This window comes from Lepeophtheirus salmonis, chromosome 11 (assembly GCF_016086655.4).
Source record: "Lepeophtheirus salmonis chromosome 11, UVic_Lsal_1.4, whole genome shotgun sequence".
Classification (NCBI taxonomy): domain Eukaryota; kingdom Metazoa; phylum Arthropoda; class Copepoda; order Siphonostomatoida; family Caligidae; genus Lepeophtheirus; species Lepeophtheirus salmonis.
Genome location: NC_052141.2, coordinates 12,327,717 through 12,344,407, shown reverse-complemented (window position 1 = coordinate 12,344,407; position 16,691 = coordinate 12,327,717). Strand labels below are relative to the sequence as shown.

Sequence of the window (16,691 nt, the reverse complement as noted above, 5' to 3'; positions counted from 1 at the left end):
ACACATTTTCGAAGGAGTCTTCATCTAGTATCTTCTATTTGATGAAGAATGCTTATGATAATTTATAGCCATCCTAACAAACGACAGTCAATACAAATAACTTATAAGTAATTACGATATATATGTATGGATTGAATATATTGTTCTTGGATTGAATGATAGAATTGATGATGACAAGGCGAAGAGATAACCTAGAGTAACTCATAAGTAATAACTAATATGCCTTCAATTTAATTTTCTTAATGGATTTGAGTGAAATCCAACAATTTTCTTCGTTCCTTGCTGTAGTCCGCTATGGTAAAATGATCCTCTGTAGAAACTGAGACCTAGCTTCAATTTGAATGTCTGTTACGAAATGAAGACCATGTCAAATTGTTGAATCAAGAATGTAGATTGTTTTTGTTTTTTTATACGATGGAAAATGTAAACAAAACACGCAACTACTTATACACTATGACGTCACTATAAAAAGCGGGGTGAAAGTCAATCATCTGTTGTAAACACGCCATGGTATAACCTCTGATTTCTGTTAACCTTGGTATACCTTAAATTGAACAAAAGGGAAATAAGAAAAGGAAAGGACAAACCATTTTGAAGAGTGTTTTAGGGAATATATTAATAATATCAGCGTTAAAATTTGTCTTAAACAAATTTGTATCGTTTTAAAAAGGATGGGGTACAGAACCCCCCATTTAATAAATAAAATAGTTTTTTTATATAGAATAATATTATTTATTTCATTACAATCATCATTAATTAAATATAAGTAGTGAAACCACAGCCTTTGCTCATCAAAGAATAAGATAATAGAAAAATAAAAACAATGATGTTGTTAATTCCCTTACAATTCCAAACCTATCATCCTTGCTCCTCCCTCACCAAAAATAACAAAAAATCTTATGTGCATCTTCATTATCTCTTCAAAACCTCTCAAAATAGCTGATCCGTTAGTCCTTGGGCCATACGTTATAAAGAGCGTCTTCGAGAAGATTGTTTGGATCTTAAATCCATCATTGGCTCTTTAATTGGTGACCACCGCCAATTGGATTTTTTTAAGCTCAAACTCATACGCATCCCGGCTTAATATATTACTTTCAATCCTTACTTAAGTTATGTATTTGCAATAGTAGAATAAATGTTCTGAATCGTCACTCTCATTTATACAAAAGAAGGCATACTTAAATTTTCAAATATAAAATTTGTTTTAAACAGATTTTGAGGTATAGAAAACCCCATTTAACAAAAAAGAGTTAAATATATTCTATTTCTGGTGTTTATTTTTTACCCAGTTCACTAAAACACAATATAAAAGGAATGTTCACTAACAGAGAGGGTATAAGAGATGATATCTTCTAAAAATATTCAAAAAAGAAGAAAAATGACGTCAAGGGACTTTATTTTTAAACTTTTTTAAATACTTTGTAAACATTGGTAATCAAATAGATTATACATATAGCTTTACTACATTAAAATTCTATTGTTTTTGTGAACTGTGTGTGCATTTAGGTATTGTTTTAAAGTTTAAAATAGTATTGTTGTTTGCATGTTTGTAGTATCAAAGAGTAAAAACAGAGCTTTGACTAAGAAAATATTTCTTATAACAAAACTAAAAAAAGTATATTTTTTTATCTTAAACGTTTAAAATGATACAAAATAAACGTGTTTTTGTATGTTTTTTGTGCATTCAACTGAAAAATAAAATGTTATTGGCCAAAAATATAAATATATCTATTTTAAAATATTATAAATTAAAATCATTTAGTGCATAAATACTTATTACGGTACATGTATGTATTTTAAATTAATGTTTGAAAGAAAATAAGGCTTTATTGTCGATGTATTTCATTTTCATGACGTTTTCCTTTTAAACTACATAAGACAACAATAATAGAAACAAAATCAATTCATATACACGAGGTCCCCGCTTGTTGCAAGTTATGAGAGCAAGAAAAAATATGTTGTACATGGACCTCTTTATTACTAAACCTAGTGCAATGAAAGACATTATCCAAAAAAGTCAACTTTTAATCACTCATTATAGGTGTACAGCAGGAGGTACATTGAAGTCTGAACACCTAGTAATTCAATAGGTTGAGTGATTGAAAGGCTGAAGACGAAAAATCCGTTATAGACTAGCGTTGCTGTCATAAGCAATGCCATATCTTCGAAAGTCCTCTCCTACATGAATTGGCAAGAACCTGTGCAGAAAAATGGAGGGTTTATTTACTTGACCGGAATGTCCATCAACGAAAAACTAGAATGTGTTTGTGAGATCTTCAATACTGGGATGAATCTAATGGAATATCAAAAAATGGAAAGGCGAAGAATGATCAAAAATAATATATTTCAGAGGCATGAAATAGGTCCCAGAGACACTTTTTGAACGATATAAAAGGGATTAAAAATGGTACAGTTCACTTCCTACAAGTTGACAAACCGATCAAAACGCAATACATTTAACAGGTTATTCGTCAGAGAGACTCGGTGAAAGATGAAGCATCAACTCACAAAATCCTTAAAAGTCTATATAATGGAAAATTTAATCATTTCATTTAATGGTTTAAGTATATAGTTGGCACTAATACGCTTACGAACGAAGTATTTATGGAAAGAGTCCAGGGAAATACTTTATTTTTACTGCAACGCCTGCATAGAGTTATTTTTTGTCAGAATATGAAGGCGCAAGAAAAAGACATCTCATGGTTCTCCATACGTATGGAGATATTTTATATCAAAGTCACTTTTCTTTAATTGACATGGATCAAGATGAAATTAATTTTTATTATAAAAGTGCTCATCCTTTTCTACAAACTTAGAATTACTACAACTGCAATACCATATAATTTTATTCAACACGTAGAAGTAATATTTACACCAACGAAGACTAACATAAACACGACGATTAGTCCAAGGATGATTTAATGTTTAAATATATGTTGGGATATAGTCAACATTTCATCTGAAAAATAGCAGTTTTTCCTATTCGAACATTTTTTTATTAATGCATTTTTAAACGAATAAATGTCAACTTATCATCTCAAGAATGGAAATTTGACTGTATATCTTATAGAAAATGCAAAAAAAAAGTTCAATTTTTTTATAATAAGGAATAAAATTCTTATTATAAATTGAAATAAATCGATATTGCAGTTGAACTAGACGTTTTGAAGTCAAATATTCTTATATAAATGAAATGTGTGTTATTTATTCTTGAAAAAAAAAATCCTTTGTTGTAAAAAAAAAATAAATGAAAAACCACTTTGTTATTACTTTTAAACAAAATACAAAAAAAAGTGGTTTTTTAAATTGTTTTTCAAAATATTTGAAATTATCCTAGAATTTTGCAAAGAATAAATAAATTTTCATGTGTATTACTGACTGTTTTCTTGCTCAAAAGTTGTCTTAAACTTATAAAAGGTTACTCTAAAGTTGTCTTAAACTTATAAAAGGCTACTTTAAAGTTGTCTTAAACTTATAGAGAGGGTAATAGTATTTCAAACATATAAATTTAAAATACAGGAAAACCAGATTTGCTTTAGAAAAAAATGTATGATTGAACTTTTTTAATTAATTAAAAAGATTTTAAAAAAATAATTTTGATGGCCTGTTTCATTTTAAATTTTTTAGATACATAAAATTAGAACCCAACGGTTGTTAAAATTAGCCACTAGCCTGTTGGCTAGTGAAACTTTTTTGCGTAGTCCTATAAAAAGTGTATTACCACAATACCACATTATTCGATAATTTTAGGACTAGTACAGAAATTGTATAATGTGGTAATTTTGTTATTGTTTTCTAAAATACTCTAAGTTTTGGGAATACAAAATGAAAGTTTATATATTCTGGGAAACACAACTTAAAAAGATCCTGAATAAAAAATAAAAATTGAACTAGCATTTACAATTATTTTTCATAAATCATATAGTTCAGTTATGCTGTTCTGTTCTCGTTTATCATTCTTATAAATAGAGTCAATATAAAGCCCTTTGGCTATTTCAAGATCATAAAGACAATTGAAATCCTTGTATGGACTATCATGTTTGTCCAATGCATGGGATGTTTTAAAAAACAATGGCATAACCATTAAAAGCAGTTTTATTAAGACATTCAGAAGTAATTTCTGCATTAGAGGAACCTAGGGCAGAAGATTTAGCTAGCAACTTATCTGTGTTTGATGTATGTTATTCATATTTGCACCATGTGACTTATGGATTTCTATAATTTTGGGACCCAGTGACAATGATGTCATATTTCCTACACGTAGAGCAAAACATTTTATCCACCCCATTGGTATACACCATATTTCACCAAGGAAACATAGTATACCATATCATTTTAATAGTTTTTGAACGCTTGAACAAGTTCATCCTTCCTTGCCTTCATTCTTCTACTTATGAGTTTTATTTTCTTTGGGGTTGGGAGTTTGTAACTTATCAAGAATTTATCGATATTTATTTTTTAATTATAAAAACTACCAATTATATAGGAACATCTTTAACTTTGTGCAAAACAATAATAATAAATTAACAATGATAAAGTAAGAATTGAACAATTCTAAATAAATTAAAAGTGAAAACGTACTAACAATTTAATAGATACATGGTTTAAAGACTTCGATGTGAAATAATAAATGAAAAACAACAGGTAACGCACACCAAGGCTAGCGCGTGTGTGTGAAATAAATATTATTAAAATCAATCAGATGATATAACAAGCGATGTGCATCAAAGAAGGGGCATCATGTTAATTTAATTTTCTAATGTGTTGTCTAAGAGTGGTCCGGTACAGCTATTTATCCATATTAAATTATTTAAAGCCTTAAAATACAACCGTATTTATTAAAATACCCATAGAAATAAATGAATACAGCTGCAAATATCAAAATTAAACCTTCTTCAGTGAAGTAATTATTATGTACCCCATATTTTATAAAACTGTTACAAATTTGTTTAAAATGGATTTAATGGCCGGAACTTTTTAGCATACTCGTCAGCTAATCGGAGCTTGTAACTGTAATTTTGCCTTCAAATATGAGCTCGAATAAGGCCTATTGTCTAAATAGATAATTATGAATAGCTATAGGTGAAATCAGCATTATTGGACCAATTCTGATACAACGAAAAAGCCCCAATTTTGCTAATTATGACGCATCAGTAGACTCTTCATTCTAATTTGATTTCCAAAATTGAGATAAAGCAATGAATATTTCACTGACATTGTCATTATTATTGTCATTTTTCCACTAAAATAATAGCAAATGATATCTTATTGAACCCCCAAACTCATGTTCTTAAGATTAGTTGATATTTACGATTACAAAATGAATGTTATACATAGTCCAACCAATGTTACAAAATTTTAATGACGTCACATTTATTACTGTTACTCAACTATTCATCATGTAATAAAGTAAAATGGCCGTATAAGTCGTAACTTGTATAACCAAACGGTACCAATAGCCATTTTTGCGTCTTAAAATGCATTATTCAATTAACGACGGTCAATCTATTACCCACACAGTTAATTAAAACTATAGTTTTGTTTTGATCTATCAAAATTACATGGTTATTATATATATTTAAATATGTTTGAACGATAGTCAAAGACTAAAACGCTCAACTTACGATTCTAATGTTTACATCTTACCATTTTTGTTTCACTTTTTAGCTACTAATCTATTTTTCAACCCAAAAATGAAATATTTGAAATGAACAATTGATAGTGAATTTATCATAATGATAAGGCAATAATTTAATACTTTATGAATGATCAATTTATAATTAACCTAATTATTGACTATTTTAACACAAATTACTAATATCAAGTATTCTGTTATCAATATAATGTTTGGATTGTAAATCTGGAGACCTTTCTGAAACCATCTGATAAAGTCTTTGAAAAAGGTACAATTTAGGTTTTTGTTGTTTTTTCTTTCATAGGGAGGTAAAGAATAACTATCCATACAAAAGCTCTCTGATCACAACACCATCTACCTCCACAAACTAAATATAAACATTTTAAAGCATATTTTATATTATAAATCACTTAGTTATATATCTTTACGCCTTCGTTCGTCAAGAAAGTGAGGCTGACCTCAAGCGATTGTTGGCTAATTATTTTTTTGTGTTACATATTTATATATTTATTATTAACATTTTAAAACTGTTTTTGTTTTTTTCGTCTTGTACTTTTAAGTAATTTTTAAAGTTTTAATTTTCTCCCCATACATAGATTACTTTTACTGTCAATGATAATTAATATTTTTTATAATAATCAATGTGTTCTATTAATATCTGGAGAGGAACAAGGCTCAGTCACTCAACCTCATGTTGGGAAAAGATTTGTGGCTCAAAATCAAATGGCAAAACTTGATTTACTTTGTACAATATTACCCCATTTTGATGTCATCATTTTTAGCATAGAATCTATGTGAAGTCACATGGTTTAATTAAAATCTCTTCCACAACAACAACATTTTTGAACTGAAAAAAAAAAGTTTTTGATTAAAAAAAAACATTTGTGGAGGTAGTGTTTCAGTCTGAGATAGTATCAGATAGTTAGTATCGTTTCATATTTTTCCAGGAGTCAATTTAAAAAAAAAATTGATGGATAAATATCTTCTCCATAAGCTTTCCTCGTCATCTTCGTGCAAAGCAATCACTGGAATCATTTATGGAAATATACATGGAATTACCATTTTAGTAACTCAAATTTTTATACTTTAAGAAGTTTCCCCGTGAAAATAAATGAGTTCGTTAAAATCCCTTAAATTAGAATTTAATTTATGTGTATTTTATTATTTTTATACACTTATTTATTGATAATGACCAAGAAAAAATGCCAAATTCTTATAAAAATGTAATTGTGGCAACATATATTAGATATGTAAGGGTATGTTTATGCCAAAAGTTAGGTTGGCTTTTCTATCATAGCTCTCAGGGCTTTCCTTAGGAAATTTGGTCCATTTTATTTCTTTCACTTATTTTATAATTTAAATAGAGAAACAAAAGAAAACTGAACTACAGTCAATCGTAATATTCATTAGAGGCTAAAGGAGAGGGGAGGTGATGAAAGGTACTCTGAATTCCTTGCTGACCAAGTGACACCTTGGATGAAAGCTGAGGTCAATGGTGCCGAATTCCTTTTTCAACAAGACTGGGGGTCTCTAACAAGGCCCTCAAGAATCAAAACTTGTTGAAATAAGAGGAAAGGCATTTTTTGGAGCCCCAAACCTTCCCTTCTAGCTCACCGGTTATGAATCCCATGGATTACTTCTTCTCTGCCAATTCACAAAAAGGCCTCCAACATCAATTACTAGGATAAAGTCTCCTCCGTGGACGTAGAGCTCCTATCATCGTGAGAATGATAGGAGAAGATGGGAGACACATTTAATTTTTGTATTATTAGAACTTGTAGTTAAAATGACAATTCTTTACTTGCTTCCCTTATTAATCAAGATCCAGTACCTGTACTTCTAAGTAATTAATTATTCATAATTATCCTATCTTTTTCAAACTATCGAAGGGGTCATAAAAAGGGATTGTGCGTGCGTATCCCTGGACAACGCCATATATAAAAATGAATATTTTATCAAACAGTCCTCACTACTATTAAATACGAAATGATTTATAAATGTTTAATCTTTACATAGATACTTTACCGAGAAACAAAGACTTAAAGAAGGGAAGTTAATGCCAAGAGGAGAGAGAGATAAATTAAGGGGGAGGAAATTTTGCGAATAATAGCACGCCTTTTTCATATACATATTTTTCTAGGGGACCTTTTTTATTATTGTTCTTGTTACTACAATATTTACTACACGGAGCGATGCTTTAAAATACATAAAAATCGTGTTGTTGGCGTAGCGTCGTGAAACTCTTCCTTTTTACAAGGAGTATTTCCAAGAAGGGGGCTTCAAAAAGAAGGGAAGGAAAAAAACAGAAAAAGAAAGCCGGGAACTATTTATCCCCCCCCCCCCTTTTAAAATATTACAAGATTTTATTATGCCATATACCATAGTAGCTTTTAAAGAGTAGAGAAAGAGGGAGAGCGGATCAAGTGTTGTCGGTGAATGATTCAGGAAGAAAAAGCAGAAATGATGCGGAATCCCTCAAGCTGCAGATTCGAAACGAAGAGAAAAGGGAACTAAAAGATTTTTCTCACATATACAAGTAAGAAGATTTTCTACATAAACGCATTTCACTCATTACAACCCATTGAATAATTTATTTTCAATCTACATGCAATATTATTATTATAATTAATACTCCGTTAATGAACTGGGCTAAGATACACCCAGATCGCCGATAACACATGGGCTTAAAATTCCCGGGCTTCACAAAGAAAAACCGGTTTTTATTTTATTTTTATTCGCTTTATGGATCAGATTCTTCATACGACTTTCTAGACATTGATAAGTTTGAACAGTATTTTTACCTATCAAGACACAATTCAAAAAAATGTTTTGAAAAGAACAAAAGTAGCGTGTAAATTTGCACAATAAATCATAAAATAAAGAGATATGGTCATGAAATTTTGGCAGCTGTCTTTTGAATTCCATCTGTTATATTTCTATAAGCTTCTGAAACATTCAATTCGATTATGTGCAACTCTTATTTATCTTGCCTTTTTAGGAAGACTCATCAAAACAGATACAAATTTAATTACGAAAATTTTCATAAAATAATGAATATCTACAGTAATTTATAATTACAATGAAAATTTAATGTTTCGACTATAAGAATAACAAATTTTAGGTATCTTATTGAAATCCCAAACTTGCTAGGTTTATTTTTTATCGAAATTTTATAATCATTCAAGTTTTAGCAGCATTTAAATTGATATTAACAAGTGTAAAATAGTTTATATACTAAAAAAAAATAATACAACATTTAAATGACGAAATTAATATAATCTTTTAACTGTGTTTGTCATTTAATTAAATACATGTTATTTTGGGGGTTATTATATATCCATCTCGGTAATTGCGCTAACAAAAAGATGTTTACTATGGAGGATGAATATAATATAAAATTGAAAAATATAAATTTTTGACTGGGCTGTGGTATTACTGAAAAGTCTAGCTCGAATCGAAAGTCTTGTTCAATTCAAGACTATGGCTTCCAGACAAAAGAAAATATCTCGTAAAAGTACAAGGTTTAAATATTACATTTCAAATAGAAATGTTGTTATAATCCTTATTATAAAACCTAAGATTTATAAAAGGTTTTCTTATTACAATATATGTATCTACATTTATTACCAATACTTTTCAGAGTTCTCCTGAAGCGTGCAAAGATAGCTACAAAAATATAATATTGTAACTATTTTTTTTATATTATTCACTTAACCTCATCAAAAACTAATAGATACTTATTTGATAAGCAATGTTCATATAAAGTTCAAAAATAAGAATTTATTTATTATTATCTAAGAATAACAAATTGTAGATTTTTGAAACCCCAATTTCTTGTTCTTAAGATTATTATTAAAAATGATCAATGTCTTATGTCGTAATGCAAGTATTGTAGGATTTTAATATATAAAACTATTAAGTATATTAGTCAGTCCAGATTCAAACATCATTATTTTTTATTTTTTCAATGTAAGGACCGACATGTAACGGTTCCTACAAATTTTATAGATATTTTTTTATGTAACACACGCAATCTCATCAAAACTGATTGATACAAATTTGATTACCCAAAATTCTCATTAAGTAATCCTCTAAAAAAATGACATGATTTATGATTAGTTAGAACAAAATAACAAATTGTATCTTATTAAAACCCCAAACTCATTTTATTATTAAAAAAACTTTAAAATTAGAAAAATTTCGATGCTTCATATATGTAGAGTATTTTTAGTATTTAAACTCATATTTATGAGAGCAAATGGATGAAATATTTAAAAAATAATCCAAAATTTGAACGGTGTAATTATTATAATCGTTTAACTGTTTATTATGTAATTACATAGGCTTTATTTTGGACCCAGTTCAATTATCGCGTTATTAAATGATGTTTACTACCTGAGCTATAAAATAACAGGCTAGAAAAAGACAAATTTTGTTGTTTTTTAAATTTATGAAATTGTATTTTGTCACTCTCGAGTCTTTAAAGGTGAAAACTACCTGTTTTACGAAAATGGATTGACATATGTTATGAATTATGTGCATTCATAAATAAGATTATTTTCTACTTTATTTTCCAAGAAGGTTGTAAGTAGGTTAAAACATGGAAATGACATTTTAATAACACTTTCTTGACAACATGAGATATGCCTAGATAAAAAATATAAGGTCCATATATATAATATAATGGTTGTGTGAAACCTATTTTTAAATTAATCTATGGGACAAAGCTTGAATGAAACCTCGAACGTTGACAATGGTATATCCAGTGAGAGAAATCATGTTTATTTTTTGTATGTTAAAATAGCTCTCAAAATTTCATGACAATCAGTTTTTTATCTTGTCACTTTTTGTACTAAATGAAACGCTCATTTTAACATTTCTAAGGGAATGAATCAAAAACAATTTTTGTTTGAATTATACACTGCAAAACAATTTGGAACGAGAAATAATGTGTTTCCTTTGTTAATCCCGGGACTTTTGAGCCAATGTGTTACACTTAAAATTCCCGAGGAGCAAAACTTTGGCATTGCATGAGCACATGTACTAGTTTTTAATTTATAGTTAGATACTCCTTTCTCAAGAATAAAATAATAACGACTACAGTTTTGGAAATTAAGAAGACATATTCAGTTTTCCAATTGAAAAAAACCACTCCCGCTTTCTAGGACATATTTTATATACATGTGACTGTCATCATTATTTTTTTATTCTTGAAGAAAGAAAAATAAATATAAAGAATCTTTAAAGAGTAACTGATGATTTTTGTAACACCATGCTGGACTCGGAGTAGGATTGAGGACCGACTTTGCTTTAATTCATCCTTATAGCATTAGTAGATACTGAGTCGGATTTTTTTTATTATTCCTCTCATCTAATAGCTACTTGCAAGTAATCCAATAAAACGTCAAAACAGCAATCTGTTCTTCTGCCAAACATTATTCAAATTGTCAGAGGGATCACGTGCATTTTCAGTTTTTGTTTTGTTTTTTAATAACACGATTTGTATCACTATTTATCATTTCATAAGATCAACTATAATCAGCTGGGGCAAAATGAGGGAAAGACGGAAATCAAAAAGAACATAGGTGAAACTTATTTCGATGTTTGTTTTCAATCCTATTCCGAATCCAACAAGGACTTAGAATGACAACTCTACAACATATCCCCAAGCTTAAGCTCTTCTTTTTACTAAGCACACACAAATTTTTGTATGTAAAAAATATGTAGTAGAAATCTAAATGATAAGAGGCTGAGAAAAGAAAACACACTCTTATTTTGCCAAATCGCAACACACTGCCATTTGAAAAGTTTTTGTTATGATTATTCTTTAATTTTTCCATAAATTATTTTTTCTTGATTATAAGGCAACAGCGGACTTATCAGTGTATTCCAGAGTAGAATTAACATTTCCTTGTTTTATTTTCTTTATTTCATAACTACTCAAAGTCATTTAACTGAGTTAATGATATCATCTCTGTTCTTGTGTTTAAGTATCAGCCTTCCTAACTATTAATTTAGTTATTTATGGTTGGTTGTTAAAGACATACAAATTACCAGAGGGTTGTAAAGAATGTCCTAGAAAGGCTGAATATATATATATTTTTTTTAAATTTCCAAAGCTACATTATTATCCATTAATGGAGAAGGGAAGATCCTATTTTAAAGTAACTACAACTTGTGGGTGTGCTAGTGAAGGATGGAGAGATGCAATGAAAGTTGGTAATGGAATCATAAGTGTATGTCCTCATTGCATTCGGAGTGAATGTTTACTTCATCTTAAATACTTTAAATTTTTATATAATGCACTTTAAATGCAAACTTATACAAATTGTTTTATTCCCTTTGAAAAAATGAAATTATGCTGCTGCATATACTAAACACTTATACTCATTGATGCACAAAGCATGTCCTCCCAGTTTGTTAAAATAAAAGAAACCAAAAATTAATTCAATCATCTTGACAATTTAAATAATGTTTAAAATAAGGGAGGCTTAGCTGTCATGACGTGTTAATTGATTAGCTTTCTAACAGCAAAGACAAATCTGACTCAGTTAATAACGATGATATAGCATGGAATTACTCGGATGCCTGTTTTCAATTATCATTGGAGTCCCCCACGGACAAACACTTATAACTTCCAAGCAAAACCTCATTGTTAGTCTACGTCTTGAATGAGCAGACATCCAGGTTGTTACTTTATATTGAGATGTTCTGTCGTCAAAAATTTAATGATAATGAGTGCAGTTTTGGAAAATAAAAAAGCCTCTTCAGATTGCCTACCAGAAAAAGTCCCTTTCACTTTCTAGAACTTGTCATTTAGACCCTTATCCGTTAGCAAATTTATGAATACAATAACATAAAGATACTAGTTCCAGCGGATCTGTAAAGTATTAATATATTATAATAAGAATCATTTGATACTTAATATCATTATCAAGGTACAATACAGTCCTATAATTTACGCTTCAAATAAGTTTTGTCAGTTAAAAATATATTTGGAGAATCATAATTAATCCTCAATCGAATATAATAATGGGCAAGGTTTCTATTTCTCGTCTATGTTTTTTACTTGACATAACGGGTGTAATGGCAATTAATTACCTGATAATTATATGGTTCCCACTAGTGACTAAGTCACACTGATTCAAACATCAAACCGAATAAACTGTTCCAAATTAATCAACACCTTCTCTTTTTCTCATTTCCATACGTTTGTCTTTTTCTTTTCCACTGAGGAAGAAGAAATCTTTATAAGACTGATGAGGAGCTCAGTCCTAATCAATAATGCACATAAAAGTTAGTTGTTGTTTTTATGCAAATAATTATGTTACTTTCAAATATTTACTATCGATCATCCAAATTGGAGAAGCGGCCTTTTTAAAGATTAAACCACGACCATTTTTTAAAGATTTTGATTAAAAAGGAAAACAGATGGGTTCACTGAAGTGCTTACGCACTCATTAAGCACGCATAATGTCTTCCTTTTTATATTTATTATCCTTGAGTCCATCTTTACTGCAATAGTTCCTTAATTCTATAAGGACCTTATGACAAAATCCTCTCATTTTCCATTTATTTCTTAGTTTTTCTCTTATGAACACGCTTTACACTTGATGACAGAAAAATGAAGTATAAAGAAATAATTAGTGGATTTGCTCATGAATGAAGGTTATAAGTGTGTTTCATTCTTGAACTGGGGTCATATTGAGGAGAGCTCCAAAGATAAGCAAAGTTGTTATAAACCCAACAATCCTTGTCTTTTGGCCTTTAGAAATGTTCCTATAGAAAAGTTAAAATTAGTAAGGAGTTTAAGACATTACAATCCCAGATAATTGATGGAGAAACGGCTACTTCATAGTCACGGGGCTCTTGACGACTCTATTATGAATAATGCAAAACTTATTTTAAATAACCCTTTCGCAAACTCGCATCAGAAGTTATTTCTATACCGATGGGCGACAGGCTCTCTCTATACGAATTCCAAGCACATCCTGGAATAAGAAAGAAAATGTAGTGAATGTAAGGAGAAAGTGGAAACGTTCTCTGGCCTCTTCGTGTGTTGGCGGAAATTATCGGAGATACAGGGTATGTTCGAGGAAAGGGTTAAGGAAGGCTGTGGAGTAATAGTGAGGGAGAAGGACGGGATTTTCTTTATGTATCCAGGAGCTGACGAAGACATGAAGTTAAAGAGTTCAATAATACCGGAATAGATGTAGGAATAAATACGTGCACGCAGAGTGCTACGTTAATCATCTCAAAAATTGGAATATGGAGAATGTAATGAACATGGTATTTACAATTGACAAATATTGTTGTATCTTTCTTAAAAATAAATAGGTATTATTTTATTATAGGTTTAACCTTTCGTTTCTCTCTTGTAAATTAAATCATTATTATAGTACCTACGAAACTAAATATGTCTGTATCATGTTACAGATGCTTTAATTTCAATCTCCTAACGATTTTTTTATTTCATTTATTTCTCTATGTACATACAAACGATGAAATCTCACTTTTTGTTTAAACTACCCACATCTGTTCATTCATTTATTGCTACTAACCTTGTACAACGTATTGCTATTTGTAAATGTAAGCATTTATAGTTATATAAACAGGTCTACTGTTTATGTTTTTTTCATTGATGCTTTCATACCGAGTGTCCATCAAAATCTCAAAACGTTGATTTGCAAACTTCAACAACATATAATTTATTAATTAACGAAATTAATACCCTAATAAATTTGTGGCTGACCTCTCTTAATCACTAAAGTGTCTGGCTCTTAGCTGCAATGATAGTTTCCAGGCGACTGCAGAAGACCTGTCACTCGCTGGGGATGTAGTCCTCTGTTATAGCGTCAGTGCTGGCCAAAAGTGTCAAAAAATATTTTAAAAGAACTCAATTAAAAAGAGCCAACGGAGGAGAGGAGTTTCTTTCATTACTAGCCTGAAAAGTGGCCTCTTCCCCTCACAATGCTGTGTCCGCCCACTTTTTTAATAGATCTCTGGATAATTTGGTATGAAGCACCGAGATCTCTTGTTTGGGCCCTCATAAACTGGGGGAATTTGTCTCGGCTGTTTTCTATATCTCCTCTGAACTAGTTTAGCCTTCTTGACAGAGCCTTTTTTACTCTCTAACGTATAGAAGTATTGACGGTGTAGACGGTGGTCCTGGATATGCTCAACTGCTTTGGAGTGCCTGAATGAAAATTCTGCAATCCTTTTTAAGGTAATTTTTCCGACTTGTGCCTAAGCTAGAGAGCTTAGGTTTTTTTTTTTTTGTTATCTAAATAATTGTTTATGTTTTAGTATATTAAAATATGAAATTAATGCCAATCACTCAACCCTAATTCATTCTGAATTAGTAAGTATTTAGATTTCAATGGACCACTCGGTATTTGTTTTTTTTTTATATATAATATATATAGAAAGCAAGGGAAGTTTGTTTACATAAATAAATAATGAAATTAGAACGTTACAATAAACTTAATCCTAATCAAATCAAACAATAAATAGGAGGATCTTTACAGATGTAAAGGGTCAGGCAACGTGACTTCCTTTTTTGTTAATGATGGCAATGAATTGATTTGATGAAATGTTAAGACCTCCAAATTAATAGTGCAGGGATTACTTCTGCAGGCCAAAATATATCAGACAGGAATTGAATAACAGCATTGAATAACTTCTTTATATCTGTAGAACACAGCGGATGTTGTCTGGACAAGATTTCAAATCTTGGTCCTCCGACCCCTTCATTCATTGCATTAGAAGTATTTCCTAACAAAATGATAAGACAAGCTTCGACTCTTAATATTGTTCGTGAAGAGAAGGACCCTTTATCAATCACAAGGCGAAGGCTTGAACGGGTTGGTATAGGTGGTGACATGGGACATACAGATCCAAACGTCATTTTGAAGAACCCATTAACAAACACCCGTCAAAGTTGGCTGAGGTACAGGCTGAGGATGTCCTGTATTTTTACAAACAAGTCCCTGGAAGATCCTTAATTGTTATTTTTGCCAAAACGAATTAGAGAACTCTTTTCATTTATTCCACTAATGCTTAAAAATTACCCCCATCCTCAGGATGTTGGATGAAGAAGTCTGGAGAAACTTTTATGTAAGATTGAGTCCCTCAGATTGGCTCATTGTAACATCCTCACGATATAATGTTAAATCTCCAAAACACAATGCAAAATAGACGCACTGAAGCATAATAACCAAGAACACCTTTCGTGGCTCCATGATTACGTCACTGGAGTAGTGAAGAACAGTCGTTTTCCCTCGAAGATAAATATTTCTAAAAAAAGGATTTGACATAATATTTTATTTATTAGAATAACTTGAATTTATCTCCTGAATTTGTAATAAGTTGAAAAAATATTAATTGTTTCAAAGTTGAACCGACGAAAAATGATTTTTCCAATTTATTTTCATACTTGGAAATTTTCAAAATTATTTGAAAGAGAATCATTCTTCAGATCATTATATTAGATTCCTAAAATTGTTGTTATGACTTTTGGTATGATAAAAAACTTTAAATAGATGCAGTTTGGGGCAATTGGAGCAGGATTTATTCCAGAATAACCAGGATTTTTATTATTAAAAATAAGTTAGGATCTGTGAAGGGAACATATTGGATACACAAATTTAAATTCATATACATTAATTTCATTATACATTTTTCAAACAATTTATACCAAAAATAGGTAGTAATTCTTTCTTCAGGTGGAAATGTTAGCACCACAAAGACATCTAAATAATGAACAAAAAAAGAAGAGCACAGGCAACAACAGTTTTTCCTTTTTGTAATCGCTAAAGTTATTTTTTTCTTTACTCAGATCCCTTCCTATGATATAAAAAAAGAAATCAATAAAAAAATGTTAATTCCGTGATCAAAAAATATGAACATGATATACATCAGCTATCACTATATACAGTGCACCCAGTATACCTGTTCAATGCTATATGCGCAAGCCTGCAATGTTTCATTAATACGTCTTCATTGTTCATTCTTGGATCAAAAATATCTTTATGATATACATAAAGGAGCACTATAT

The 16,691-nt window shown here is 30.1% G+C and overlaps 1 protein-coding gene across 2 annotated transcripts in view; it reads left to right on the top strand.

The window, feature by feature from the left end:
* Positions 1–8,005: 8,005 nt before the first annotated feature.
* LOC121126466 (uncharacterized) overlaps positions 8,006–16,691 on the top strand; it is an 82,087-nt gene continuing 73,401 nt past the window's right edge. For both annotated transcript variants that reach the window (XM_040721796.2, XM_040721795.2), the window contains exon 1: positions 8,006–8,171. The gene's annotated coding sequence lies outside the window, so the exon portion shown is untranslated. The remainder of the gene's footprint in view (positions 8,172–16,691) is intronic.